Source organism: Equus przewalskii, chromosome 16, assembly GCF_037783145.1.
Source record: "Equus przewalskii isolate Varuska chromosome 16, EquPr2, whole genome shotgun sequence".
NCBI classification, from domain to species: domain Eukaryota; kingdom Metazoa; phylum Chordata; class Mammalia; order Perissodactyla; family Equidae; genus Equus; species Equus przewalskii.
In genome coordinates this window covers 6852404-6880212 of record NC_091846.1, presented here as the reverse complement: position 1 = coordinate 6880212, position 27809 = coordinate 6852404, and the positions used below count along the sequence as shown (strand labels likewise).

At 39.1% G+C, this 27809-nt stretch overlaps 1 protein-coding gene across 6 annotated transcripts in view; it reads left to right on the top strand.

Moving 5' to 3' along the window:
* USP12 (ubiquitin specific peptidase 12) overlaps positions 1–27809 on the top strand; it is an 85936-nt gene that overhangs the window by 9209 nt on the left and 48918 nt on the right. Inside the window, exon 2 of one of the 6 annotated variants that reach the window (XM_070578712.1) lies at positions 8242–8320. The exons of the other annotated variants lie outside the window; for them this stretch is intronic. The gene's annotated coding sequence lies outside the window, so the exon portion shown is untranslated. The remainder of the gene's footprint in view (positions 1–8241; positions 8321–27809) is intronic. 6 annotated transcript variants of the gene reach the window in all.

Here is a 27809-nt window from a genome sequence, read left to right as displayed (position 1 = left end):
AACAAATGAGTGTGATGAGATGATTTTCCTATTAATGTAAGTAATGGTAAATATACGTGAAAGAGGAAGTGGTTATTTTTCTCTGGGAGAGAGAAGAGGGCTTTAGGGAAAAAGCTTCCTGGAAGAGATTTGAACTTTGTGAGATGAAGTCATTTATTGTGTGGACGTGAAGAGATGGGATTCCGGATGTGAGCAAAGGTGTAGAGTCGTGGGATAATGTGCTGCTTTTAGGTTCTGTGAAGGTGGCTTGGCATGCAAGGGGTCTTGGGAGAAATAAGATTGGAGAGGAGGCAGGGGTCAGATCAAGAAGTACCAAGAGAGTTTACTAACTGTTGACTCTCATTAAAATATGTATTTAGCCTGAGGAGATCAAAGTTCTGAGGAAAGTTATGGGGATAAAGAAACAATGGAATTGATAAAAATATGTTGGTAAATTTCCTTATGTTGTTAAAAAGTTACTTTTTTTTTTTTTAAAAAAAAGATAAAATGAAAATAACAAGATGGTGTGCGGTGAAGGACTATTCAGTGGGTAGTTAAAACCTATTAAAGGTCTTATCCCTCCAGAACCTCCAATATTAGAAAATTTAAAGTATATATACACGTTAAAAATTAAGGATAAAATATACACCCATACAAGAAATGAATGTTCTTGCTTTGAAATCAGCAGAAATTTAAGCTTTGTTACTAAAACTCTGAGGGCAGGAAAATAGGAAAAACAAGATGCAAACAAACTACAAAACAAAACAGAAAACCAAAATAAAGTTGAAGAACAAAGCTCTGTTTCAATAATTACAATAAATCTAAATGGAATAAATTTATATTATATTAAAGGAACTATCAGATTGGATAAAAAACAAAATACTGCTTAACATGAAACCTACCTAAAACAAAATGGCAGTGTATATAACAATAACACAATACAGTTATCACACTTAAGAAAGGTAACAGTATGTAGATTGCTTTTTGAGATATTTCAAAATCACGTAGTCCTTATCTTTTTTGGCTAGTCTCCTGCTTTTTCTCATATCTGTTATCCTGAAGGTCCATTTAGACCTAGGAAAGCTCAGGTAATATTATCCTCGCTTTCACAGATTGGAAAAACAAGTTTCAAGTCATCCTCACATAAACTAGGGATGAGGTCCAGATTTCTTGACTCCCAAATCCATGACAATATCTAAGACAAGCCAACATACAGCAGCTTTCGTGGTTGAGATAAAATTGTTTTTCCTTCCTTTTAAAACAAGAGTTTAGGGATTTTTTCTCCCTAACTTCTACGCTTTCTGTGTGTGTGTAGCTTTGAGTCCTTCTTCATTTACTGGTTATTTGTACTTGGATAGATCACTTACCTGATTTCAGCTATGAAATGGAGTAATAACGTCTCCATTAAATGAAATGAGAGAATTAATGTGAAATAAGATGATACATGTGAAAGTCCTTGTACTGTAAATGGAAATTAACATCATTATTATATGATCATTATTGGTAGGACTATTTGTCCTCATAGGGAAAGGATAGAAGAAGGCACCTTAAGTTGCTGTGGACTGTGGGAGACAACACGGCTCACAAGTTGCCTTTGATAGCGTGTAGTCATTTCAGCTTGATGATGGGTGTTTCAGTGATCCTGGTCTTTGGATGCTCGGGTAATCGATGAAGCAAAGTTTTAGATTACTCTTTTAAAAAGATCTTTTTAATATATTATGAGTTTATAGTGCATAGAGCATTTTCTTTTCTTCTAATAAGGTATCTTGTTTCTCTTATTGACGTACAGTTGTTTGCAGTTGTTTGCCAAGTTGTTTGTGCTTTGATGGGGCAGTTAACTTCTGATGTCAGCAAACTTCCAGTAATTCCCTTCTAGTAAAGTTTTTTTTTTTAAAGGTCTCAAATTACAGTATTACTCACTACAGAAATTGTGTTAATTTCTACAGTATTGGTCTACCTGGGTTTTTCAGGGATCTCTGAAAAGAGAACTGTTGTAATTCTTTCAAGTTAGGACCCTAGAAAGAGCCCATCTACGTACAAGTAAAGTAAGCGGTGGAGAAGGTCCTAGGCGAGGAGGGGATAAATTAAAAGCCTGCGTTTATTGGGATGGGAAATATGTTTATAATACGAGATCCCATAGGCAGAAACATTTCTTCTGCCTTGCACGTGATTATCTCGGTGTAAAAGTCTTTGAAGCTTATCTTTTTTCCAGAATATTGTTCCACAGTTTTTTGTGTGTTTTTTTTTGCTGATATCGGAAAGATTCCCTGGTGTTTAATGTGCTTTATGAAGATACTCACGTGCAGGATGATGAAGGTAGTACCTTGGGGCTGGGAGTTGGTGCTTTGAAGTTTCCATGAGGAAGATGTCTTGAAATAACAGAGGAAGGGTGTTCTTGTTTCTACGAAACAGGGCGTGATGTTTAGAAGGTCTCAGACTTTTGGCCTTGAATGATGACGCTTTGGTTCATCTAGGAACAGGCAAGGAGTAGAAATCAAGTGTTTTCACTATTTATTATTTGATGGACGTAAGAATGTAGCACCGATGATTTCCTCAGACTGATGGAAATCAGGGTTATTTCAAGGTGAACAAAAGTTAGAACTATTTTGAAATGTCGAAGGCTGAAAACTGGATATAATTGATCAAAACCAAAAACACTGTGCTTTGATTCTGCCAGGCAAATTTATTACTTTTGTTGTCGTTGTTTGCATATGTACTTCTTCAGAAAGTTCGCATTTTTTTTCCTAGTTCCTCTAGTTTACTAGTTAGTTTGTTTGTACTGCATTTTTCTTAATTTGAGGTGGTTTACATCTCCCTCCCAGAGAAGCCGGCTTCACAGAGACCTGAGTGTGACCACGCCTGGTTAAAGCGCTGCCTTGACTGACTTTGACCTTCAGTTTAGCAAATAGCTGAAAGGAAGCGACTTTCAACGGCTTATTATTTTTTCCCTATAAAAATCACGCCTTAGCCTGTCATCTGCACTTGCATATTTGCACCATTGTCTCCTTGTTTGGACACATTATCTGTTGACCTTTTTAACTAAAAAGATACGAGTGAAGTCTGTTGCCTTCTTTGTGCTCTCTGTTTGTAGTTTGTTTTATAATTTTTGTTCTTACAGACTGGGTGGTTGTCTTTGCTCAGGTTACTTTCATTCCGAGCGTCTGTGGCCCTGCTCTTTGGGGCGTTTCTACTTCCTTGTGTACTTAAAGCCTCATTTGTGTTTGTTGAGTCCCCCCCAGTTGTTATTGGCTTTAATTCCCTGCCATCTTTGCTTTTCGCTTCTGGAACCGGCTTGTAGTTATTAGACCATTTCCATGCTAAGAGCCTGGCTTTATTGTGATGTTCTTGCCATTTTTTTATTAACGATGACTTGGGTCATCTTAGCAGACTTTGTAAAGTTGTGTGTGACTTCTGTAATTTTCAGCTTTCCCACGGAATTTGTATAGAGATCTAACATTTAATGAGTGACTGCTTACTAGGTAGTTACAATTGGAATCTCAGAAATAAAGGTGTGGGAGGGTTTGGATATGGGTAAATTTATAGATGATAAATCTAGGATATATTATTAAAGAGAGCTAGGATATTTGGGTACATTTTTGGTTGACATCAAAGTTAACAAGTCCCTAGGTAAATGTTGCTTGGTACTGTACCTGGGAGAAGGCTGGACTGAATAGGTGTGGCCCAGTTGAGAAGTGGAATTTAATGACAGAACATTTGTAAAACCCCCAGAATTACATGCCGGGTAAACATGGTGTGGTTGGTAAATATCTTATTATCCTTCTGTCCTTTTTTGCAAACAAGCTATGTTTAATAATTATTGACTCTGAACTATAATGATGTGGTCACTTTTAGAAATGGAATAATAGATAATGCCAATAGTAGATATAATAGATATTTGTAATTTAGGAATTAATGAATGGTTTTGAACTATCAAAATGAGGAATTTAAAAGTGAATTAAATCACTCAGATTTAACACAAGTTAGAGAGTAATATGACATTTGATTATCTAGGAAATAGTAGTTTCTTTTAATTCCACATTTTTAAAAAGTTAAAAAATAAACCATTTATTCTCTTAAAAAGTACAAAATTGTGTGAAGTAAAAAAATCCATCTCTTTCAAAGAGAAGGGGGCAGTGCTTTCCAAAAGCTCGTTGCTTGTGTGAGTGTGTGTGTGTCTGGCTAGACGTCGCCTGTGCATACGCAGATGTCTGGGTGTGTGTGTGTGTGAGTGTGAGTGAGTGATTTTTCCATCCCACACTGAATCTACAGATTTATTTGCAACTTTCTCTTTTACTTAATGTATAATGGACATTTTTCTTTGTGATTATGTTGCTCATTCTAGGTCAAAACTGCTCATTTTAATTCTCTTTTATCTTCAATGTCTATCATATTAGAAAGGTTTGGTTATGTAATACTGTTGGCACATTTTCATTTTCCAGCATTTTATTAGGGGTTCAGAATAGAATTTTAACTGCTTTTATAAGTGTTTTTTTTTTAAAGATTTTATTTTTTCCTTTTTCTCCCCAGAGCCCCCCAGTACACTGTTGTATATTCTTCGTTGTGGGTCCTTCTAGTTGTGGTATGTGGGACGCTGCCTCAGCGTGGTTTGATGAGTAGTGCCATGTCCACGCCCAGGATTCGAACCAACGAAACACTGGGCCCCCTGCAGCAGAGTGCACGAACTTAACCACTTGGCCACGGGACCAGCCCCATATAAGTTTTTTATTTTAAAGAAATACTATAAAAACATTTAGAGAGAATGTAGATTAATTCTTTATTTCATGTGTAAAGCTATATAGATGTAAATTTTCTTACATATGCAGAATATTTTCATAATTGTACTCCCCAAGTTATAAATTTAGTCAAGCTAAGTTTTAAAATAAAATTTAACTTTTTTCATGTCTAAACATAATTTTGTCGTATTACAAGTGAATAAGTACATGCCAGGGCTGGCCCAGAGAGTTTGCACGCTCTGCTTTGGTGGCCTGGGGTTGGTTTGTTTGGATCCCGGTTGGGGACCTACACACCACTCATCAAGCCATGCTGTGGTGGCATCCCACATAAAAGAACTGGAAGGACTTACAGCTAGGATGTACTGGGGCTTTGGAGAGCAAAAAAAAAAAAACAGAGGAAGATTGGCAACAGATGTTAGCTCAGGGCCAATCTTTCTCAAAACAAAAAGGGTAACGTGGGGTTCTAATGAAAATTCTTGCACCTGAACTAATTAATAAGACTTACTAATCACTAATGCTTGACAAAGTAGTTTTTCTTTTATTTTCCACTTTCAGTATGTTCATTTTGAAGTCGTATACTTAATGCTCTTGTTATTAAAGCAACTTCAAATCCTTAACCATATGATTCAGAAAACTAGATGAACTAATCAGATAGAGTCATTTTAACTTTCAAATTTTAGGGATACTAGAGTGCATTTATTTCTATTTGTAATGTTTAAAATGAACCAAAAATTTGCATGTGTACTAGTGTCCTATTTATGCTATTACAAATTACCATAGATTTATTGGTTTAAAGTAGCATGAATTTATTATCCTACAGTTCTGGAGGCCGGGAGTTTGGAGGGGGTCTTGCTGAGCTAAAATGAAGGTGTTGGTAGAGCTGCCTTCCTTTCTGGACGCTCCTGGTGAGGGTCTGTGTCCTACATCCAGAGGCTGCCTCCATTCCTTGGCTGGTGGCCCCTCGTCCATTTCACAAAGCCAGCAGCGGCTGGTCAGCCTTTCTCACATCGCCTCCCTCAGGCACTCGCTCTTCTTGCTCCCTCTTTCACTTACAAGGACTCTTGTGACTACCTTGGGCCCATCTAGATGATCCAGGATAACCTCCCATCTCAAGGTCAGTTGATTAGCGACCTTCATTCTCCCCATGATGTAACCTAACATATTCTCAGGTTCCAACGGACGATTAGCATGTGGTCATTTTGAGGGAGTTGTTATTTTTCTGCTACCACAGTGTGTATACAGTGTTCACTTTAAAAAATAAGGCAGCATTCTGTTAAATGTAGAAAGTTGGTTCCTGATGTGCTTGTAATAAATTTCGGGCTGTGCTGAAGGGTTGGAACGAGCGGATTAGTAAACATATACGTTTTGCGCTAAGTGGATGTTCGTAGGTGGTTATTATCTGTTTTAAGTGTAGGAGTAGCAAAATGTGAATTTTTACTTTGAGTACTGTTGGCATACCTCCAGTCTAAGCCGGAGAAACGTAAAGACACAGTGGGGCACTGAGGAAAACTATCTGCCTGTACTTCTACAACTTTGGATGAGTTAGTAAATATAGGCTATGTAGCATGAAAGGTCATGAAAATGGATACTATATGGCCTTGCTCCACAGGGAATATGTAGAATATATTTTAGGACTTTAAGATAGATCAAAACCTTTTATATTTATAATAATTCAAATGACAGCTGGCTTTCATGAAAAGATAATCTTTGAGGTTCAGAGAAAAGATTTTCAGAACAGACTCTGTGCCTCCTCAGGGAGAGAGGGTAGGGAAGGGTACCTGGGATTTTTCTTATGCAAAGTGGAAACATACAGAGATTCTTGTAGGATGTGAGAGAGATTTTTAACGTTTAAAGATAATATTAGAAGAAATTCTAATTTCAGGATTGCCAAAGCTCACAAGATTTTTGTTGTGCAGTTATTAAATGACTACCATAATTAATTTGATATTGCAGTAAACTAAGAGAAATAGGTTGAAACGAAAAATTGGACATTTAGGGACTTTATTTTCTCGTTTTGCTCATGAGTCTGGAGGAAAATGAAGAGAGCAGGAGAGATTAAGAAAAGAAGAGACATGTTAAGAGAAAAAAGAAGAACCAGGAAATATATACGTCTAATACTATGTGAGGTGAACTGACAGAACTTTCTGCTGGCAGACATGTCTCACAAGAAATACTAAAGGAGGTTGATCAGGCTGAAAGCAAGTGACTTCAGACAGTAATTCACGTCCACGTGAGCAAAAGCAGAGGACCCATGACTGTAATTGTTTCACTGCAAGGGACACTATAAATGCATTTTTTTCCTCCTTTCTTCTCTTAACTGACTTAAAAAGTAGCTGGGTAAAGTAATACGTATGTGTGTAAAGTATTGCTGGGCCTGCTTCATGTGGGAGGCCTGCCACAGCGTGGCCTAAAGTGGTGCTAGGTCCGCACCTGAGATCTGAACCTGCGAACCCCGGGCCCCCGGAGTGGAGTGCGGGAACTTAACCCCTGCACCGCTGGGCTGGCCCCTAAATCTCCCCTTTTATAAGGAAAGCAGTCAGATTGGTTTAGGGCGCACCTAGTGACCTCATTTTAACGTGATTACTTCTCTAAAGACCTTGTTTCTAAGGAGGCTTAGAGCTACTGGGAGTTAAGACTTCGGTATGTCTTTTTTGGGGCACACAGTTCAGCCCATAACTGCTGGGTTAAGGGAGCATTGCCATCTGAAGTCCTTTCAGAAACAAGGTGGGGAACTCAAGAACTGTGCTTTTTAAAGGGGAGCAGCAATTGGATAGTTTAGGTATCTTTTAAGCTAACTAGATTAACTCCCTCTAACCCTGTTTATAAGCCAGCATTGGAGCTCTACACTGCTGGAATTTATACTTGATTTTGCATTAATCTATTAATGGCTGACATTTTCTGGAAGTGGGTGTAGTTAACTAATTGCTTGATTTTTCTCCTCTTCATAACTACTCAGTCCCCTTCCAACCCCCAGCCTTGCACAGCTGTGTAGTATTTTCTTTTAGTTACATGGATACCTAATAAGAGATTTTTTTGTTTTACTGATTATAAAAGGAATAAATGTTTGTGATGGACAGAAATGTGTAAACCATTAATCAGTTTCTAGTAATTGATAAGATGTTTGTGTATGTTCTCCTGGTCTTTTTCATACATGATTTTCTCCTTTTTTTTGGTTTTTGTGAGGAAGATTGGCCCTGAGCTAACATCTGTGCCCATCTTCCTCTATTTTATGTGGAGTTCTGCCACAGCATGGCCTGACAAGTGGTACTAGGTCTGTACCTGTGATCCAAACCTGCAAACCCTGGGCCACCGAAGTGGAGTGTGTGAACTTAACCACTCCACCGTTAGGCTGGTCCCATATGTGATTTTTACAGCAAAATTTGGATTATTAAATATTCTTTTAACTGTCCTGTGGGTAATTAACTTATTAATGCTAATGCTCTCAAATCAGACATTTTTTATTTTTTTGCAACATGTTGGAGACCAAGGCATATTTGTTTTCATTGTTTCTCATTTTCTTTTTTGACAGCAAAAGTTTGGTGTTAACAGCTTTAAAGAGTTTTGGAGTTAATGGGGACCTTAGGACAGCTAGCCCTTTATGGTGACAAGTAAGTACTGCAGGGGAACTAAATCTGAGATATTTCACAGTGATGAGCAGATTCTAAATGAAGCCCTTCAACATAATAATTTAGATTGAAGTTATGTGGGAGCTGGTTTACATCATTGTTAATTTGTTCTTCCTTCTGAAAAGCTACCAAACTGGAATAACAAGCATTGGAAGAAAATGGTTGTGCAGGAAATCTTCAACTAACAGATTGATTTCCACAGAGCCTTTTAAAGTCAGTTGACCGCAGCTCATTATTCGTTTTCCCATAGGAACAATGTATGAATTCAGTTCCTTAGCTAAACGGACAAGGTGTGTTTTAGCACTGCTGGTTCCTACTGTTCACACAGCCTTCTGTAGATGGTGACTATAGTTTTAGCACTGATTGCTACTGTGGTTACTGTAGTTCAACGTTACGGCAGCTGGTTTGTTCATAGGGGCTACATGGAGAAAAGCGTGGCTCCGAATTTCATGTCTTTTGCCACCTGGCATCCCTCGAGAAGACAACTCCCTGGGAACTATCTTACACTCTTACAGTTATTTGAGGAGAACCTGACGTTTGAGGAGGAAGAGAAATAGGTGTCATGAAGAGTGCGAGCTCTGTATTTGACACACGCCTGTGTTCAGTTTTCCCCCTGCCATTTATTAGTTAGAACTGTGGGCAAATTACCTTCACCTCTTGGGTTTATTTCATCTATAAAATGGGTCAAAAATAATATGTGTGAAGTTTAGTAGTATTACTGTGTGCTGGATGTTAGTCTAAGCCCTTTACACATATTAACTCATGTGTTTGCCACAAGAACTCTATGAGGTTGGAACTGCAGTTATCTTCTCTGGATAAGAAAACTGAGGCACAAGTAGCTTAAGGAATTTTCCTAATGTCATATGGTCATTAAATTGGTGGAGCTGGGATTTGAATCCCTAAAGACTTTGTTTATAACTATCATACTCAACTGCTTGTCCAAAACTACTGCTTAATGATGATCGGGAGGGGTGAATAAGATAGCATGTGTTAAGTATGTAGTTCAGGAAATGTCAGTTCCCTTCTTCAGCTCTTTGGGTGTCTGCTGGGAACCGTGTATTTTCGTGGCTCACTGTGTACTCATAATCACAGATCATGGATTTGCTGTATCAGTGAAGTTTTGATAACATAGGACCTTTCTTGATTTGTCTGCACCTTACCTTCTTCCTGCAGGCGAAAATCTCCAGTCAAAATTTAGGGCAGTTTCAAGGTGAGTGGAAAGGGGAAGGGAAAATCTTGGGGAGAGATGTGACCAGCACTGTGGCACTGTCACGTGGTGTCAGAAATAGTGACTGCAAACCCCCCATGCCTCAGAGCGCTTCTCCCCTCTGGGGATTGAGAGCCTTGTCTTTGTAGTCTTACTTAGACTTATCTCATCTCTTCTTTAATTTAGGTTCTAATGAAAAAATTTAACCTTTAGATTGAAAGTCATAGACATATTTCATGAAGGAACTGAATTCTAAGGAATGATTAAGTAGGCAGGCCCTAGATGAATCATCCAAAACTGAGGACACGCTTCTATGTAACAACTCCATTTTCTCCCCCAGGAAAAGTCGTGGTAATTTTCTGATAGCATCTAATATTTAGCCCATATTCCAGTTGCCCCAGTTGTTTTAAAAATGTCTTCTATGGTCTTTTATTTTTTGAACAGCAGTCTAATCGAGATTCATGCTTTACATTTGGTGTTATGTGGCTGTAGTCTTAAATCTGGAAGAGTCTCTCAGGTTCTTTTTTCTCTATGACGCTGACTTTGAACAGACAAGACAGGTCGTCTCATATAATAATGACCCTTTCTGGATTTGTCTGAAGGTTTCTTTGTGGTGTCTTTTAGTTTGCTCCTCTATGCCTTGTATTTCCTCTAAAGTAGAAATTCGGTCTTAAGGTGTGATTAGGCTGAGGTTGAACATTTTTTGACAAGAATACTTGATATGTGATGTTACGTATTTCATATTGCAGCCTGTCATGTGGAGCAGGATGCCAGTTGTGTCATTAGCAGTGAGGCTGTTTGATATCTCGATTAAAGTGGAAATCACCAGATCTTTCCCTTAGAAGTGAAATATTTCACTTTGCACTTACGAAGTAATCTGAGGTATTCGCCACTCTGCCCATATCCTGTTCCCCAATGCATCCAGTGATGTAAGCAGTTTCAGTTGTTTCTTTGGGTTTTGCAAAGTGATGTTTTTCTAATTCTGTTATTCTTTCTGTTGTTATTAGCAAGCGTTTCTCTGTAAGGAATTTTGTCTCATTAGCTGGAGCTGAAGTATAATTCCTCCTGGGAGGCAGAGTAAATGCTGTGTCTTCGGTGATCGGTGTTTCGTTAGGGAGTCAGCGCGGCGCCCCCACTGCTGCGAGCGGCCTTTGCTCCTCTGTGTTTGGCCTCTCTTTCCCCCCTGAGTATCGTGATGGGTTTTTATTTATTGTGTTATATAATGAGTAACAGTTGGTTTGATAGTTACAGTCATTTTTGATGCTCAAATTATCCTAGATTTGGCTGTTGAGAGCCCCTCACTGGGTGCTACTGTGACTTTTTGATATAATTTCAAATTTGTAGAAGAGTTGCAAGAATACTACAAGGAACTACCAAATATTCTTTACTTAAATTCACCAATTGTTTACGTTTTGCTAAATTTGCTTAGCAAATGTGCAGTGTTGTCCACACATGATTTTATCTAAACTATTTGAGGATAAATTGGAGAATCGTGCCAATTTACTCTTACATTCTTCAGCATGCATTTAAAAACAAGGGTATTCTCTTTCATAAACACGGTATAATTTAAAAAGTCGATACTGTTAACTAACCCATAGTCCATTTTTAAATTTAGTCAGTTGTCCTGATAATGTCCAGTATCAAATTAAAGATTATCATGCAGTATATTTAATTGTCATTCTTTTTAGTGCCCTTTAATAACTGTTCTTCAGCCTTTCTTTGTCTTTATTGACCTTGACCTTTTGAGGAATAAAAGCCAGTTATTTTGTCTACTGTTCTCAATTTGGGTTTGGCTGATGTTTCTTCAAGATTAGGTTCAGTTTATGCATTTTTTAGCGGGAATACACAGAAGTGGTGTGTCATATTTAGGAGGTGTACGATGATACTGGTTTCTGCTAATACTGGTGGTGATGTTAGCTTTGATCATTTGGTTGTGGCTTTTTGCAAAGTTTCTCCGCTGTCAAGTTAACTGTGTTTCCCTTTATGGTTAATTTTGGGGGAGATGTTTCTGAGACTAAGTAAATACACTGCTCCTCATCAGATTTCACTCACTAGTTTTAGGACTGTCATTCCTTCTATATGTATTAGTTGGATTCTGCTGCAACAAAGAGGTTTCCCTCCCTTCTGTCTATTTATTTATGAGTTTATTTATAGCAGTATGGACTTTTATTTTGTACAATAGATTATAATCCATTATCATTACTATTAACTTTGATGCTCAGATTATCCCTGACTTGGCCAGTGGATTTCATCTGGCTCCTCTTTCCCTTTGTCATGTCTTCTTCATCCTTTGAACACTTGCTAACTTTCTGGTGTAAGATACTCTAGGTTCATCTTGTACTTTCCTTTCCTTAGCCCTGCAGCCAGCTATTCTCCGAAGTGTCTTGGCTCCTTTTAGTGGAGGATGGTATTTAGAAACCAAGATATGGGCTCGACATGTGCTCGCTGCTACTGGGCTGTCATGGTTGAGGCTCTTTTAGTGGACATAGCAAAGAAATTAAAAAAAAAAGCTTACATTGATATTTTCAGGTCAAATTTAACATTAGAGTTTTTTTTCTTCTTTGAATCTTCTTCCTTTTGAATTGAAATAGTTGCAAAAGGCTTTAGAGAAAATCTTCTGTGGTATTTCTGAAGTTCAGTAGTAATGTGTAGTTTTAGTATCTTGTTTTGGCTGAATAGTCCTTGTCAGCTGACTTGGGAATAATTGTGAAATCTGCTGATCTCTTGAACATTTTACAATTTAAAAAACTTAATTTTAAGTCTTTTAAAATGAATTTATTATATCTAGATATTGCTTCATTTACATGTGAAAGAAGAATAGTATTAATCAAATTTCCAACCTTTTAAGGATTCAAAGTGCTAATTTAGAGAAGTTTTCAGTTTTGCTATCTGTAAAATTAGGATAATGTCTAAAAGGGTTGTTTTGAAGATAAGATGAGATTATGTGTGTAGAGTGCCTAATATAGTCCTTGGCCCATCGTAGGTAATAAATGGCACCTATTATTATTACAATATTGTTATTGTGCCCTATAGCATATGGGACATAATAAGCACTAAAAAATACTTGTTTGATTAATATTCCTTGTTGATGTACCTCTAAGATTTCATATTCTAAAATTCTTAACTTTCTATGTGTTTCCATAACTACACTGATTTGCTTAACATATAAGTGTAAGGCTAAATACACATATGTAACCAGCTCCAGTATTAAGAAACAGCATTATCAGCACTTGTGAAGCCACCGTCATGTTCTCTCCTAGTCACCACCTACCAGCTTCTCTCTCAAGGGACAGTACGTAAATTTTTCTACTTTTTCTTTGTTATGCCCTATCCAAAACATAATGTATGTATTAAAAGAACTACCCTGTTTTTAAGATTAGAATTATATTTGTAAATAGCTTCTTGTGTTGCATATTATGATTTTTAATGTAAGTACGCTACTAAAATATTTTGCAAGTAGGAAGTAAGCTTTTAATCTGGATTTGTCCCTATTACAGTAGAATCTACAGTAATCAGTAGAACATTTTTGAGGGTCAAGAGTGTTAGAATGTCCCTTTCACTATCGCTTACTTAATAATAATCTGTGAACAACAAAAGCGGAAACTCAGTTTCCTTTTCTGTAAGGATAAGTCAACTAGTGTCCCCATCCTTTGCATGGTACCTAGCACCAATTAGCATATAAGAAAATGTTTGTAAAATAAATAAAGGAATCAGTGTAGACAGGTACATGGTAACACTTGTGTCTGACTTCACCTGTATTTATTAATGTCTTCCCTGCATAGGGCAGGATAGCATAGCATAACATAGATTTTAAGGTGGGACTTGGGTCTATGAGATTGCTGTAGGAGAACTCTGTGTTTCTAAAGAAATTCAGGTATTGTGAATTTATATAAGAGAGGCTATTTTAAAAACAACTTTATGTAAGTATGTACCATAAGTTGTTGGAAACTGTATCAGAGTTGTAGGAATATAGGGCATATCAGCATTTTGGACAGTAATTGTACTCCGTCCAGATGTAAAGTAAGGCAGGCTCGATTAAGTGTGGCTGCATCTTAGGTATTGTATTTTGATATGTATGCTGAACTTCATTGCCAAAGAAATCATCAATCTTGGGAAAGTCCAGCACAATGTTAATTATAGTGATTAGAGGTATGAAGTGTCTGCAATAGGAGGAAACTGAAAAGAATAAGTTAATTTTGCCTGGAAAGATAATTAATATAGAGAATGTGATCGTTTATTGTCTAAACTGGGCCACTTGGGAGTGAAAAGATGTGCTGTTAATTATGCCTTGACAGTTGGCACAAACTCTCAGGCAAACCGGGACACCTGGTCATCCTGTTATAGGGTGAACGTGGATTTCTGTCATATCCTAGACTTCTAGAGTGAATATTTCTTTAAACTCTAAAGAAGTAATAGCACAACTAAAGGGGCAAACACTACACAAAACATGGCAAATGTGGAGCTTTTGAACTGAAAATATGAGAGAAAAGTTTACAGGTAAATGAGTGATTGTGTTATTTTTCTGTGCTGTGTAACAAATTATCACAAGTTTAGTGGCTTGAGCCAAGGCCCCTTTGTTAAATAGTAGCTTCTCTGGGTAGCTGTGCCCTCTGCAGGGCTGCGCTCGGAGCCCCCTCCCCTGGAGCCTGCCCGCGTGGGGTCGCCGTGGTGAGACCCGGGCCTCTGCGGGGGCGGCGGGGGCGGGGGGGTGCCGCCCTCCCCACAGGCCGGCCAGCGAATCAGAGAGCCAGCCTGCAGGCCGTCTGAAAGCTTTTGTAACGTGACACAATCACATAAGTGACGTCCTGTCACCTTCGGCACATTGCATTGGGTAGAAGCAAGTCTCAGGTCCCTTCCACCCTGGAGGGGAACACTTTATTCTCTGTCCCCCACGATGATGCATTCACGTAGCTCTCAGCCTGGCTGCGTCTGATCCTCCTGTGTGATGACCTGTGTGAGGGGAGGTCTCTTTCTGAACTAAGGCAGTTATTGACTGTGTCACTTACTTGGCAGTTAATCATGTATTACATTTTGTTTTACCCAAGCCTAATCTTTTTTATTATAGAAAAACTTAAACACGTATTAAGTTAGACAGTAGTAGTATGCGCCACCATATATACCTGTCAGCTAGTTACAGCAAAAAACGTCTCTTGACCAACCTTGTGGTGTCTTTTTAGTTCCTGCCTGCTTTAAACCTTCCTAGGTGATTTTGAAGCAAATCCCAGGTATCATTTAATTATTTAAATATTATGTGGTCTAACTTTTTGAGTGTGATCTAGGCTCTTCTCGTTTACACTGGATGTTTCTTGAGGATATGGACATATATTCCATGTATTGCTTTGTCATAGTGGTGCCTAGTGAGTGGTCAGTACAGTGCCATTGAGCTGCCTCTGACGCCTAGCGGCCCTGTGGGCAGCAGAGCGGAACCCCAGTTGCTCTTTTTGCGCCATCCTTTCCTCTTCCGGCGCTACAGCAGACAACGCTCCGCTGCTACTCACAGGGTTTTCATGGCCAGTTTTCGGAAGTGGGTGCCAGGTCCTTCTTCCCAGTCTGTCTTAGTCTGGAAGCTGTGCTGAGACCTGTCCACCGTGGGTGACCCTGCTGGCATGAAATGCCAGTGGCAGAGCTTTCAGCATCACAGCAGCTCGCAGCTGCCAAGTGACAGACGGTGGTGTGGTTCCCTGATGGGGACGTGAACCCCAGGCCAGGGCGGGGAGAGCGCAGAATCGTAACCACTACACCTCCTGGGCTGGCTATTTGGGAAGCTACACGTGTATCCGCTTAGAGGTTATGAAGTTCTGTATTGTCTAGTTTAGTTTGAATTGACCCTACAGACTCACCTGGGATAAGTTATCTCTCTGTTCTCCTCACTGAAGGAGAATTTCACTTTGTCACTCCCTGAAGGGTTTTTCTTCGGGTCTGTTGGCTCTAGTTGTTCACAGGACTTGGACTCAGGAGCCTTGAAGTTTTTGGTGCTTCTCTAGCAGTCATGGTTTTCTGAAATGCAGGCAGCAGGTCAAATAGAGCGTGAACAGCTCGTTATAGTCACCCTAACTCTCCCACCCTCAGCAGTGTGACAGAAACTTAGGTTTCTGCTTCAAGTACTGTTTTTCTCTCAGAGCAGGAATCAGTTCAGAATCTCAGAATCCTGCGGCAGTGGGGAACTTGACCACTCTTCCTAATTGTTTTCTCGGAATTGATCTGTGTTGGGAACAGTCCTGAGGTAACGTAATGCAGCAATAACTCAGGCCTCGAGTGGGCAGGATGGCTGGTGAAGGGGATTGTTGCTGCCTGCGTTCGAGACAAGAGGAGCCCTATGAAAACAAAGTTGATGTCGGTTATTTTTGGTTGAGGAAGACTGGCCCCAGCTGACATCTGTTGCCCATCTTCCTCTTTTTGCTTGAGAAAGATTGTCACTGAGCCAGTCTTGCTCCACTTTGCACATGGGACGCCACCACAGCATGACTTGATGAGCAGTGTGTAGGTCTGCGCCCAGGATCCAAACTGGCGAAAGTGGAGCCTGTGTGCTTACCCGCTACGCCACGGGGCTGGCCCCGAAGTTCCTATGTTTTGGGATGAGATATTCTTAACCAACTTGGGGAGTGAGGAAAAGCATATTTTCCTTTGCCGCCTGCTCCCTGCCCCTTGCCCCCTTCCCCAGCTTGCTTTTGGCAGTAAATGTTTATATATAGTTATAGGTCTATATATAAAATAGCATGTATCTTATGATTTATATATTTCATAGAGTTTAATATTTAAGGATTTGAATATATAAATGTTGAGGAAATCAGATGATATACTTAAGGCTTACTTATATTTAATTTGTAAATTTTACACAGATTTGAGAAAAATAAATTGTAAATGTTATTCATTTTATGGTAGAATTTTATTCATACTCAAATTGTTCATAGATGGCTTTAGCATCAGCATTTTCTTCATCTCTAGTTATTTTTTGTGCCATCTAGCATAGTTCGTCAGCATGTCATCTTTACTTTTATTTAAGTGTATCTCTATGTATAGTACTTTTAAATTCATTTTTGATGGCGTCAGTGGATACTGTGGCTTGGGATAGCATTTCTATTTATATATTATTGACAGTTGGCTTTTTGTTTGCTTGTTTTCTAGTATCCCCACATAATATATCACAGATTGCTGAACTGTTCTCTCCTTTATAAAAGTAATTTTTAAAGGCTTATTTATTATAACATTCATCATGTACAATTATGAGCCATATCTCTAGGCATAATTTTTTTAATTGATTAATTAATTTATTTTCCCACTTCCCCCTTCCCCTGTGGTAACCACCAATCCAATCTCTGTTGCTATGTGTTTGTTTGTCGTTGTTTTTATCTTCTACTTATGAGTGAGATCATACGGTATTTGACTTTCTCCCTCTGACTTATTTCGCTCAGCATTATACCCTCAAGGTCCATCCATGTTGTCACAAATGGCGGATTTCATAATTTCTTATGGCTGAGTAGTATTCCATTGTGTATAAATACCATATCTTCTTTATCCATTCGTCCCTTGATGGGCACGTAGGTTGCCTCCAAGTCTTGGCTATTGTGAATAGTGCTGCAGTGAACATAGGGGTGCAAGTATCTTTATGCCTTTGTGTTTTCAAGTTATTTGGATAAATACCCAGCAGTGGGATAGCTGGATCATATGGTAGATCTATCCTTATTTTTCTGAGGATACTCCATACTGCTTTCCATTAGGCATAATTAATAAATGTGTTCTCACCGTCTTTTCTGAGAGATTTGGGAGAAAGTTCTCCTTGTACTTGGGCGTGCAGATATATGTATTCTCACTTTGAACTCTTATTTCCCCCCTCTCTGATTGAATACGGGAGCGCTCTTCTTCTCTTTCTGTGTCATTTTTTTAGACTATAACAGAAGATGAGCTTAGATGGCCAGCAAAATGTGATAAATTTTAGAATTGAATTGCTTTTGATCAAAACACTTCCCAGTATGTTGCGTCTCTCCAGGTCCTGTCCTGTAGGTCTTCAGTACCCCCATAAAGAGAGCTTCTTCAGTCCTTTTCATTTATAGTGTGGTGACACATTTCACTTATACTGTGTGACTAGTAAAATTATTTTTTAATAAATTAGAGTAAAATTTGAAAAATTTTCTGATAGATAATTGATCTATGAATTTCTTTTACATTTCTATATTTAATATTTAAGAAAACACTTTGGAGATTGCTGCTTGGAACAGTGGTCTCAGTGAAACTGGCTTTGGTGTGGGTAAGAGTTTCTGATGAGGATGTCTGAAGTGTCTCTCCTTTATGACATAACCCAAACTCATGTTCCGACATTGATTTCTTCCTGCATACTAGTTGTGTTTAAAATACATAAATCTGTGTTTATTTTATTAATTTTTTTATTTTTATTTTTTTAGATTGACACCTGAGCTAACAACTGTTGCCAATCTTCTTTTTTTTTCCTTTCTGCTTTTTCTCCCCAACACCCCCCAGTACATAGTTGTATATTTTACTTATGGGTCCTTCTAGTTGTGGCATGTGGGATGCCACCTCAACGTGGCCTGATGAGCGGTGCCATGTGCACGCCCAGGATCCGGACCAGCGAAACCCTGGCCTGCCTCAGCGGAGCACATGAACTTAACCACTCGGCCACGGGCCAGCCCCTGTGTTTATTTTGAAAGATGAGTTTTACTGCAGTTTTTAAGAAGCGCCGCGCATACACACTGGGTATCATTCAGTTATCCTCTTGTTATTTCAGTCAGTAGACTGCACTGTTCCTTACCCTGCTAAACTGATCTTTTCTCAGAGATATAGACGCCTTCCAGAAGTTTTGTGGTATCCTTGTTTTGCATTGTTGTGACTTGCTGAATCAAAGCAGTGGAATTTAAATGTTATTTACTTTAAGAATTATCTTTTTGGGCTTGTATACTGAATAAGCAACACTTGGCCTTATCTGAACTCTGCAGTTCAGGTGTTACCTTGTGATTTTGATTTTCATTTCCCTAATGAGTAGTGATTTTGAGCATCTTTTCATGTACTTATTTGTCATTTGGAAAAATGTCTACTATATTAAAGTCATTTCCCCAGTTTTCAATTAGGTTGTCTTTTTGTTCTTGAGTTATAGGAGTTCTTTATATATTCTGTATATTAATTCCACTTGGTCATGGTCAGTAATCTTTTTAATATTTTGTTGAATTTGGTTTGCTAGTATTGAGGATTTTTGTATCAATATTCAAAAGGAATATTGGTCTATAGTTTTTTTATAGTCTTAGTCTGACTTCAGTGTCAAGGTAATGCTGGCCTCATAAAATGAGTTGGGAAGTGTTCCTTCCTCTTCAATTTTTTGGAAGAGTTTGAGAAAGGTTAGTGTTAATTCTTCTTTAAATGTTTCGTAGAATTCACCAATGACACCATCTAGTCCTGAACTTTGTTTTGTTGAGAGGTTTTTAGTTACTGATTCAATCTCCTTACTTTAGATTTTCTGTTTTCTTTTCAGGTCATTTGGTAGTTTGTGTGTTTCTAGAAATTTGTCCATTTCATGTAGATTTTCCAATTCGTTGGCAGACATTTGTTTGTCATATTCTTTTGTAATCCTTTTCCTTTCTGTAAAGTTGGCAATGACGTTCCCTCTTTGTGATTTTATTAATTAGAATCTTTTTTTCTTCTTCATTAGTCTAGCTAAGGGTTTGTCACATTTGTTATCTTTCCAAAGAACCAACTTTTGGTTTTGTTGATTTTCTCTATTTTTTTAACCTCTATTTCACTTATCTCCCCTTGAATCTTTATTTCCTTCCTTCTGCCAGCTTTGGGTTAGATTGCTCTTCTTTTTTTAGTTTCTTAAGGTGTATACTTAGGTTATTGATTTGAGATCTTCTTTCATTTTTAATGTAGACTTTTACAGCTATAAATTTCCCTCTAAGCACTGCTTTTTGCTATATTTCATATGTTTTGATATGTGATGTTTTTGTTTTCATTCATCTTAAGTTATTTTCTAATTTCTCTTCTGCTGCTTTTACCTGTTGGTTGTTTAAGAATGTGTTGTTTAATTTCCACGTATTTGTGAGTTTTCTAGTTTTAACTGCTTTTATCAGTTTTAGTTTTATTACAGTGTGGTCAGAAAAGATACTTTGTATGGTTTCAGTCTTTTAACATTTATTAAGATTTGTTTTGTCGTCAACGTGATCTGTCCTGGAGAATGTTCCGTGTGCACTTGAGCAGAATGTATGTTCTGTTGTTGGGTAGAGTGTTCTGTTTGTCTCTTACATCTATTTGGTTTTATACTGTTCAAGTCCTCTGTTTCCTTATTGAATTTCTGTCTGGTTATTTTATCCATTATTGAAAGTGGATATTGAAGTTTCCAACTATTATAGAACTGTCTTTTTCTTCAATTTTGTCAGTTTTTGATATATTTTGAGATTTTATTTGTTGGGGCATGTATGTTTATAGTTGTTATATCATCTTGATTGATTAAACCTTTTTTGATATATATATAATGTTTCATAACTCCCCCTGCAAGCTTTACTGAGATATTATTGACAGATAACATATATAATTTTAAGGTGTACAATATGATTTGATGCATGTGTATATTACAAAATGATTACCACCAGAAAGTTAGTTAACACCTCCATCCCTCACATAATTATCATTTTGTGTGTGTGTGTGTGTGTGTGTGTGTTTGTGTGCATGGTGATGACATTTAAGATCTACTCTCTTAACAACTTTCTGGTATTAGTACGGTATTGTTATAACTTTTTTTAACTTAAAAATTCATCTTATCTGATAATGATAAAGCTCCCTCCCCTCCGGCTCTCTTAGTTACTACTTGATGGGAGTATCTTTTTACATCCTTTTACGTTCAACCTCTTTGTGTCTCTGTATCTAAAATGAGTCTATTGTAGACATCATATAGTTGGAGACTGTTTTTTATTCATTCTGCCAATTTTTGCGTTTTAATTGGAGAGCTGAGTTTGTTTACATTTAAAGTAATTACTGATAAGGAAGGAGTTACTTCTCCATTTAGCTGTTTGTTTTTTGTGTCTCCTTGATGTTTTTCATTCCTCAATTCTTCATTAGTGCTTTTTTTGGTGTTTACTTGATTTTTTGGTAATGTGCCATTTTGATTCCCTTTGTTCCATTTCTGTGTTGGTTTTCTTGGGGATTACAATTAGCATCCTAAATTTATAACAACCTAGTTTGAATAATACCAACTTAACTTTAGTAGTGTACAAACACTCTGCTTCTGTACATCTTCTATACATGTCCTCCACCTTTATATTGTTGTCACAGATTATGTTGTCACACCTATACATTGTGTACCCATTAACACAGATTTATAATTATTGTTTAATGTGTTTGCCTTTTTTATGAAAAAAGTTAAAAACGAAAGTACAATATACTAGTTATTATATTTGCCTGTGTTCTTTATTTGTTTACATGGCTTTGATTATTGCCTGGTGTCTTTTCATTTGAGCCTGAAGGGCTCTGTTTAGTATTTCTTGTAGGGCGGGTCTGCTGGTAGGAGTCCCCTTAGGTTTATCTTGCAGTGTCTTAATTTTTCTTTCATTCCTGAAGGATAGTTTTGCCAGTTATAGAATTGGTTGACAGTTTTTCTTGTTCAGCACTTTAAATATGTTGTCCCTCTGCCTTCTGGCATCTATGATTTCTGAGGAAAAATTGGCTCTTAATCTTATTGCAGATCCCTTGTCTGTGATGAGTTGCTTCTCTTTTTGTGATTTCAAGATTCTCTCTTTCGCTTTGTCCTTTGACAGTTTGACTATAATATGTAGATGTCTTTGAGGCTTTCCTACTTGGAATTTGTTGAACTTTTTGGATCTGTAGATTGAGGTCTTTCGTCAAATTTGGGAAGTTTTGGGCTGTTTTTTTCTTCAGATTTTTGTCCTGCTCACTCCTTTCTTTTCTCCTCTTCTTCAGGGATTCTCTGATGCATATGTTGGTATGTTTGATGATGTCCCACAGGTCCCTCAGTGACTGTTCATTTTTCTAAATTCTTTTTTCATTGTGCTCTTCAGCCTGGATAATTTCAATTGCCTTATTTTCAAGTTCACTGATTCTTTCTCCTGCCTGCTTAAATCTGCTGTTGAACCCCTCTAGTGAATTTCTTATTTCAGCTATTGTGCTTGTTAATTCCGGATTTTCTATTTGGTTTCTTTTTTATTATTATAATCTCTTTATTGACATTCCCTGTATATTAATACAGCATTCTCCTGATGTCCTTTAGTTCTTTGCTTGTTGTTTCCTTTAGTTCTTTGAGCATATTTAAGACAACTGATTTAATACCTTTGACTAATAATTCCAGTGTCTAGAATTCCACGGGATAGTTTCCATCAGATTCTGCTTTTCCTCCAAAATTGCTGTGTTTTCTGTTTCTTTGTATGTTTTGTAATTTTTTTGAGAACTGGGCCGTTTGAATATTATAATATGGTGACTCTGAGAATCAGATTCTCCCCTCCATGGTGATTCCTCTTGAAAGTTGCAATTATCTGTTTACTTTTCTAAACTAATTTTGCAAAGCCTGTATTCTTTCTTGCATAGTCACTGAAGTTTCTCTTCCATTATTTCTGGTCAGCTTGTGACCCGACATGGATTTACTTAAATGTCTGCACTCACCCCCAAGCCCCCAAAAGAAAAAAATCCAAATCCAGAAGGAGAAGTTGCTGCAGGCCAAGAGGGCAGAAATAAGTGCAAGTATCTTGCTGTTCCACGAGGCTTCTGCCAGAATGACCAAAATGCACTTCCCCGGAGTTTGGAGGGCAGGGTCCCCATTGCCCACCCTGACACCAACCAGTGCTCTGGGAATGTGGTCCTGTGCCCACTTCTGCTGTGGGGCTGAGGGACGGGGGATGTGAGCTGGTTTGTGCGCTCTGCTCCCTTACACAGGTTCAGCAGCCTCTCCCTTCATTAACCACTCCCCTCGTTGTTGTAGGTGTTCTGAAATGGTTGATTCTGATGGATTTTTCAGATTAATCGTTTGGTGGAGGGACTGACCCTTGGAGCTTCCCACTGTGCCATTTTCTGTGACATCACTCTGCCCTTGGTTATATTTTGGACATGACTACACTTGGTGGTGCTAACTGCAGCTAGTTCCTTTCTATATTTGACAGAACTATTTAAGTTTGCTGATCATTTTGCTTTTTATTAGAGTGAGCTGGAGTACATTTAACTTCTGGAATCTAGAATATGAACTGTTGTTGTAGTAACAGAGTAATTAAGCCGGTCAATAGTTTACATAGTTTTGATTTCACTTCACCTTGGCACTTTGTATCTATATAGTGATTGTCTTCACAGGAATGTGAGGGACTTTACAAGTAGTTCATTATACTGTAACATAGGAGTTGGGGAAAAGTAGAACTGTGGATGTTTTTATAAGTGGAACAGCATTGAACACTCGTTTTCAGATTGAGCATCATCACACGAATCAGCTTTCCGAGTCAGGTGTCTGAGGGGTCGCCTGGATCAGTCCAGGGCTTCTTGTTTTTTATAGAGCTGAAACATTATTTGGTAAAATAGAGCGGAAAATCTGTCAAGAATGTGGTATAAAGAGCTTAAAATGATAAAACATTTCCTGTAATTTGTTCGCCAAAGCAGGTGACTGTGTTGAAAGCAGTGCAGAGATGCTGTAAAAACCAAAGTCTTGCCCTTTTTTTGTCGTAGGTAAGGTGCCAGAACTGAGGTCAGGCGTGGTTTTGTTTTAAATGTTTAATTATATATGGGAGCATTTTGTGAATTTTTTTGAAAAGCTTTTTGGCGTTGGTACAAAAGTGGGATTTGTAAAATTCGTTGTTCTCGAATTGCTGAGTATGTTGTTAGCCTAAGTTTGGTCATAATTGAGAATTTTCTTTTTGATATTATTGTTAAGCTAAATAGGAAGGTCCAGCAGAAAAATTCTTGCTAAATGAGCCCAGTGTCACTACTGTTAACTTCACAGAGATGAATCACCGAGATTTTCTTCAGTAACTCACTGTCTTGTGGACATTTACAGACCAAAAGCGTGGGTTGTGCTGCTGCTGTTGGCGTCCAGTCCGTCTTCTCTTCCATTGCTTGACTGAGTTAAAAGATTTAAAGTGAAGCTGAATCTTTCGTTCTCCTCGTATAAATATTCTCTATAAGTAACACACATTTAGCCGTGAATATGTAACCAAACTTTTCATTGAAGATACTAGATCAAATAATTTGAAGATTGTAGCTTTTAACACATGTCTGATAGGAACATTGAGTTTTTAGTGGCTATTTGCCCTTTTGGAGGTTGGAGTTACATGCCTGTTTTTGGTTTGGTCACTGAATTATAACGATTCAGATATGTAACTTGTGGCTTAGCTGCTGTTTCTTACATGATGTGTTTGTGTATATATTACTGTTAGATGAAAAGGATCACGTAAGTGCAGTCTTCTGAGAAATTTAAGTTTGCAGTCATTTGGCCAGTGATTAGTCATAGAAATGAATTTTCCTGAATTGCTGACATGAAGAATTTTACGTGTGTAATATGTCACGTGTGTGCTCCTGTGGTGGCAGTTGAAGGAGAAAGTAAACTACTTTAATTTCGCCTGAGAAGAATTCTATTCTTGGAAACTTTACAAGCTTGCCCGAAGTCTTCCCTACTGGGTTGAAGACTGCGTGGTGGGGAGGATGGGATGTACACACGAGCACCCGCACACGTCACTGGAAATACGTTCCTATGGGTTGTCCTTCATGGACCCGGGCACAGCTGGCTTTCAGAAGACCTGGCGTAGAGGCGCGGGCCCCCAGGAACGCGGCGGTCGGAGCTGGGTGACTGGTTGTGTGGGATTCGTTTGTCTCAGGCTAGGAAGGCGTTTGGACTCGTGCGTCGGGGCTGGCCTGGCGCTGCGCTCGCTCTCGGGCAGCATTTGCGGCCCTCCGTGCCGCGCGCGACGGGGCCCCGCGGGGCTGAGTCTGCGGCCCCCGAAGCATCCTTGTACTTCTGGGCAGCACCGTTTAGCTTGGCTGGCAGAGTTAGAGCCGGAGCAGCCGCTGCGGAGGGCCGCGCCAGGCTTCTTAGAGGGGCTGCTCGTCCGCCTGGAGCCCTCCAGCGCGTTCTCAGTGCCGCCGGGCGTTGCAGTCGTTTTCGGGGCTTCATCTGGCGGCGGGAGTGAGAGAGGACCTGTTTGTTCAGTGCTCACTGTGCCGGGCGTTGTTCGGAGCACTCGGGGACGTTTATTAGAAACAGGTTGTGATGAGAGAGGGTTGTTGGCCCTGTTTGGCGAGATTAGGAAATTAGAGGTCAAAGGCATGAAATATCTTGCCCTAAATTCACTCTTTGTGATTTTACATTTCTGCTATTTTGGAATTGTAGCATTTTAGATTTGCAGTAGATGCCATAAATCTGTCCTCTGTCACCTTGGTGCTGGGAAAAGTGCGGCAGAGTGGTTGGTGCAGGTGACCTGCGGTCAGGGGGGTCGTGTTAGAACCAGCGGGCAGCGCGGGGCTCCTGATCCTGGGGCGTATCTCTGCTGGCGCGCAGCCTCAGGAGGAGTGCCTGCTCGTGTTCTTCAGGCCTCTCATTCCCCAACCCGAAAAGCCATCATGAACAGACCTCTGAAGAAAAGTCACGACTTGGCTCTTTCAGTTCCGTCGGTTCTGAAGCCTTGCCCCAGTTCTCGAGCGCTCAGTGTTGTTCCTGTGCTGACGTCCTGCAGTACGTGCTCTGTTGGAGCATAGTATGATAGTTATTTTCTCCTCTGTAACTTTAAATTTATTTTTTAATAATTTTCTACCTGTGTGTCATCACGAAAAGCTAAGTTTTATTCACTGTGTACTCCCCAATTGGATTATGACTTTGTAATTTTTTTCTTGCCCTTTTAAAAATCTTCTACAGCGCTGTATATCAAAATTATTTTGATTTCAATCCACAGTGAGAAGTAGGTTTTACAGGGAGACCTAATAGATGCGTACTTAAATATTGGAACAAAAATTTCACAAATCATTATTTACTCTTAGTAGGGAGATAGAGTGTGATGTTTTCTGTTTTACTGAGAAAGAAAATGTCGTTGTGATGCACTAAATTGATCTCGCCACCCGCTAACGGTACTGTGGTTTGAAACTCCTGTTCTGCAGCTCCTCCCTCGGGGCCGGGGGTGGGGAAGAAAGCACATCTTCAGATTCCAGTGACTTTCACCTTTTCTGGGGGACTGCCGCTTTGTGAGTGTGCTGCTGATGCCTGAAGGTCGAGTGTGGACGTGGTTTGTTTCCTCGTAGACACTTTTGTTGTCTGACATGGTTTCGGGGACACGCTGTTTTCAGGGAGAGCAGGGACAGGTTCTCAGCCTCCCTTCCCCGCTGTCTCACTTCAGAGATGGAGACTTGTTTCTTACACCCTCTGTGCCTTGGGTTCATCCTTTTCCTGCTCACCTTAGCTTCCTCTCTCTTGTGTTCGCACTCTCATGTCGCTCTTCCTGTGCCTCCAGAACCTTTCTTACTTTACCAAGGTCACTTGCTTCTCTCATGTTCGGGAAGCCTCTCCTGCCTGTTTGGCAGTTGTCCTTTGCGTACTGCTCTGATCTGACCCTTTCAGTATGAAACTTGGAATGGTAAACGCTGGATTCTAGGATATGATTTGAAACACAAAAGTGGGAAAAATGTACTTTTTCATATATGTATTAAACAAGAAGAAAGTTGCCTGGAAACTAATAGTTTGCCATAACTGTCTGGTATCAAAAAGGAAATATTGGGGCTCGCCTGGTGGCTTAGTGGTTAAGTTCACACACTCTGCTTCGGCAGCTGGGGATTGCAGGTTTGGATCCTGGGTACGGACCTACACACTGCTCATCAAGCCATGCTGTGGTGGCATCCCACATAAAATAGAGGAAGATTGGCACAGATGTCAGCTCAAAGACAATCTTCCTCAAGTGAGAAGAAGAAGATTGGCAATAGATGTTACCTCAGGGCCAGTCTTCCTTGCAAAAAAAGAAAAGAAAAAAGGGAAATATTCTTGATAAGCATGTTTTCTAGATAGTAGATGTTCATCTTTTTGCATTTTCATTGTTTTTTATTTCTTGCTAAAATGTATTAAGTTGTCTATTAAACAGTATATACTGAACTTAACTAGCTTTTCAAAATGGCATATCTTCCTAGATACCATGTTTTATCATGTTCTGGCTTTAGATTATGGAGATTTCCTTTGTGGGGATGGGAGGCACTATAAATACCAAGATCTTATGTATGAGATAACTGAGGTCCAAAGACAGAGGCGTTTTGTGTCAAGTTATTATGGCTGGTCAGTGGCACGGCCAGGACCACACTCAAGTTTGTGGCTTTGCTAGTGCAGTGCTGTTCTTAGTAGACTATGGTTTCTCTGCAGCAGCTCCATATCCATATCAATCTATTCTTCACTGAAATCTTTTCCATAAAATAACGTTTCCTATTTTTAATAAAACTTTAGTTTCAATTAGTAGCATTATATTGACTAAGAAATATTACCCAATATTAACCTTGTTTCTTAGGCACAACCATTGAGTTTTTTCTGATTTACTTTCTTAATTTATTTTATTAAGACTTTTTCTTTTGGCCCCGGCCCGGTGGCGCAGTGGTTAAGTGTGCACATTCCACTTCTCAGCAGCCTGGGGTTCGCCGGTTTGGATCCCGGGTGTGGATCGTGGCACCGCTTGGCAAAAGCCATGCTGTGGTAGGCGTCCCACATGTAAAGTAGAGGAAGATGGGCATGGATGTTAGCTCAGGGCCAGTCTTCCTCAGCAAAAAGAGGAGGATTGGCAGTAGTTACCTCAGGACTAATCTTCCTCAAAAAAAAAAAAAAAAGGTTTTTCTTTTTTAGAGAAGTTTTAGGTTCACAGCAAAATTGAGGGGAAGGTACAGAGATTTCCCTCATACCCCCTGTGTCCATGCACGCGTAGCCTCCCCCATTGTCACCATCCCCACCAGAGTGGTGCACGTGTGACAGCTGATGAACCTACACTGGCATGTCGTCATCACGTGAAGTCCGTGGTTACACTGTGGTTCAGTCTTGGTGTACATTCTGTGGGTTTGAACAAATGTGTGATGACGTGTTTATCACTACGGCATTGTACAGCGTGTTTGGACTGCCCTAAAAATCCTCTGTGCTCTTCCTGTTCATCCCCACCCCCGCCCCAACTTCTCACAGCCTCTGAATTTTTACTGCCTCTGTAGTTACTATTGAGTTTTTACTTTTAATTATTGTAATTTTTATACTTAGAAGTTTTATTTGGTTCTTTTAAAAAAATCTGCTTAGACTTCAGGGTCTCATATTGATTCTTATAATCAAGCCTTTGT